This window comes from Saccoglossus kowalevskii, chromosome 14 (genome assembly GCF_978046115.1).
Source record: "Saccoglossus kowalevskii chromosome 14, keSacKowa6.1, whole genome shotgun sequence".
Lineage (NCBI taxonomy): Eukaryota > Metazoa > Hemichordata > Enteropneusta > Harrimaniidae > Saccoglossus > Saccoglossus kowalevskii.
In genome coordinates this window covers 21164568-21167867 of record NC_140654.1, presented here as the reverse complement: position 1 = coordinate 21167867, position 3300 = coordinate 21164568, and the positions used below count along the sequence as shown (strand labels likewise).

Below are 3300 nucleotides of genomic sequence, written 5' to 3'. Positions count from 1 at the left end.
AGATCAGAAAATATCTTTCAACACAAACTACCGAGATTATTGTCATGCTCTTGACGGATCGAGGCTGGATCACTGCAATAGTTTAATGTATGGTATAACGAATGTCCAATTATCTCAGTTGCAGAGATTACACAATGCAGCAGCTAGGATTGTTTTAAAGAAAAGACAAAAATGATCATATTACACCTGCTTTGATTTCTCTTCACTGGCTTCCAGTAAACGATCAGATTGTATATAATTTATTGCTGTTAGTATACAAAGCCCTTAACGGCCAGTCCCCCAAATATATTACCGAAATGTTCGATTCAAATGCGTAACTTGTGTACACTCTCTACAAGCCCTTCAAACTTACCTACAGTATAGGGCATTTACTGTATCCGACAACATTTGTGAAATGCTCTACCAAAACATGTAAAAAAATGGAACTAATAATTAATGATTTTAAGGTACATTTGAAAACTTATTTGTTTAAGAATGCATATAGTTGTTGTTTCTTTGATAGGGTTATTATTATTATTATCTTGGGTATGTGACGAATATTCAACAACAGGTTCTAATCAAAGGTTTGTCCCAACAACCGCTATGCTTCAGGTCCTCATTGTCTTTTGTTGATTTGCCTATGTATAACACCCAAAACGGACACATGTATCATACTTAGAACCGTTTTATCTCAAAACTAGCCTTCCAGTTGAGAATAAGGAGAACAATTCTCCAAGAAAATATAAATATAGGGTGGAAAGACGGCAATATATTAAAATAAACATCGTAATATAACATGTGCAACGCTGCTCTAATACTCAATACCGACGCCGATACTTGATTGGAAGCATTTTATTTATTCAGTTAATCACGTGAACATGCACATTTCTATACATGAACACCTAATATGCTGATATCCACTACTATGGTTCATGAGCGCTGTGTTTGAGCAGGAAATATAGGGGTCCTGGCATTGTACGTAGCATTATCTTGCCCATCTTCCTAATCTTCCTTCTGCCACGGATTAAACACAAAGTGAAATAACTGATAACTGTATTTATGGTTCGAATCACACGTAATTCTATAGAGATAATAACATCTCAAATGCATTATTTAAATTATATTATTTATTATTACAACTACATTACATGTTACCCATCTGTTCATGGCTTATTATTACATGTGTATGTGTTATATTCATTCATTAATCCAATTATTCAGTCATACGTTCGTGTACAACTCATTTCTCGTATTACTATCAAACTTGTAAAGGTGAAAAACAATGTTATACAATTGCCCTAAGCATGTAATTGTCCCTGTTAGTCGTCATAGACTGTTTTCCACAATAGTGGGTCAACATGGAATATACTAATTGCAGAGACAACTTAATTAAATCTAAATCTGTTTTGATTTTTCGACCCAAATTTGCAAATATCTCATAACAAACTACTTGTAAGCCATGTGCACTGAGCCTCCCAATCAATCGCATTATTGACGAATGACAGAGTAACCCTCAAGATTTCAACACACAGTTACTTCTGCTGTCAAATTTATCGGTTCCTTGTTCAGAGTCCACAAAACTATGCCCAATAATATGCTCATCACTCCTTACTATCCAGCGCATTTATTAAACCATTATTAGCATGCAGCCTGTCACACAGCTCATAGCTACTTACCAGCATCTGCATCATCATGTCTCTGTTCCAAGTAATGTATAAAAGTAAACAAAACAAAAAAATACATAAAACCAGTACTCCACCCATTGAATATTCAATCTGAGCCTACTCATGCTAGGTACAGAATAAACTAAATATATAATATGGTATTATTAATGACGTACCTCTAATTCCAATATCAAATCGTCTATATCTAAAACGATACAATTTACAAGTAATTATTGCAATTAAATAAGGCAATAAAATTAATAAATTAAATAGATAAAAGTAAATTTAACTGACCGTGCTCCAACATTTCGTTCGCGTTCTGTTGAAAAACAATAAATTTCATATAATAATTATTACAACATTAATTTATGGATACAGCATTGTAATGGAGACATACACAATGACTATACAGTTTCACTACAAAAGTTCATTATCAGCACCTAGACTTTTGCATTGTCGCATTCATTTGTCACAGGCACAGTGACAAATTGGGTTGACCATTGCAAGCATCGAAGATTGTGGTCAATTTTAAAAGCTTAGAGAATCGGTCATCTGATTTGATATACCGAAGTTTCCATATACACACTCGTGTTGAATTCGTATCTTAAAGTCCTACAGCAATATCCTTCAAGTATGGCAACATGTGTGTGATCATAGAGCTGAGTATAATCATTGTACCGTGTAAACGATCTGTCTTAATCTTACGCATGCAAGGTTTGACCAGGGATGCATGCTCGATGAATAATTTCAAAAAGTGACTTCAGCGTCCCATTGGGTCAGTTGTACACTTATCTAAGGAACGGGACGGCTATTTTGGTTATTCGATAGCAGGTACCAATCAAAGATTTTTCTTAACAACCCCTATGCTGTTTTTCCACACTGGCGCTTGTTGATCGTGACAAATCATTTGAATATTCCTTATCAAACAGTGGATGTATATGCATGATACAATGAAAAGTATGAACAACGCTAGTTCACTTACAGCGGGTTGGTCTTCTTGGCCTTGTACAGTGATTACCAGAATGAAAAATAAAGCGAAGATCAACAATGTTCGCATGTTTGATGTAAATGCTGAAATTATAGAAAAAAAACCAGTACGATTAGTATACTGCAGTTTAGGTTGCCACGTCAATATCATACAGTAATGTTATACACAATAAAACATCTCATTACCTTACTTGCTTTGATACGTGATGTGACAACAGTGATACTACTCCCGTGTGATCGGTAGACAGGAATGCTAAGACTGGTAAACTGTGGTATTTCAATGATTAAGCATATGGGCGTGTTCTACGTCATTCGTTGTGAAACAGACTGGTATGCAATTTCTATTTTTGTTCATAATGTTACATTTGCATATTCAATTATCTCTGTTTTTGGGCGTGGCTATATCTTTCGCAGACAACAAATAGTACACGTGTTAGTACAATTAATTCAGAAATCAGTTTATCTGAATAACATAAGGAACATATCGAAGCTAGGTATACGTGGAGACAGTGCCCAGGAAGTGAGTCCAGAAATGAAAAGTATTGATAGTGCTTGTAGCCAATCGTACCGAGTATATAGCTACGATGTACACGAATAAAATAATTGAATAGAGGTATTTGAAGTCTCACCAAATATTCCCGCTTCAGGAATTATATAAAGTACTTACCTG

General features: G+C 34.9%; 1 long non-coding RNA gene across 1 annotated transcript; it reads right to left on the bottom strand.

Moving 5' to 3' along the window:
* Positions 1 to 816: 816 nt before the first annotated feature.
* On the bottom strand, positions 817 to 2956 carry LOC102803768 (uncharacterized). The gene is made up of 6 exons (XR_438444.3): positions 2817 to 2956; positions 2626 to 2714; positions 1938 to 1962; positions 1820 to 1848; positions 1656 to 1677; positions 817 to 993 (listed from the first exon to the last, which is right to left on the bottom strand). It is a non-coding gene; the product is annotated as an uncharacterized LOC102803768 (long non-coding RNA).
* Positions 2957 to 3300: the final 344 nt, after the last annotated feature.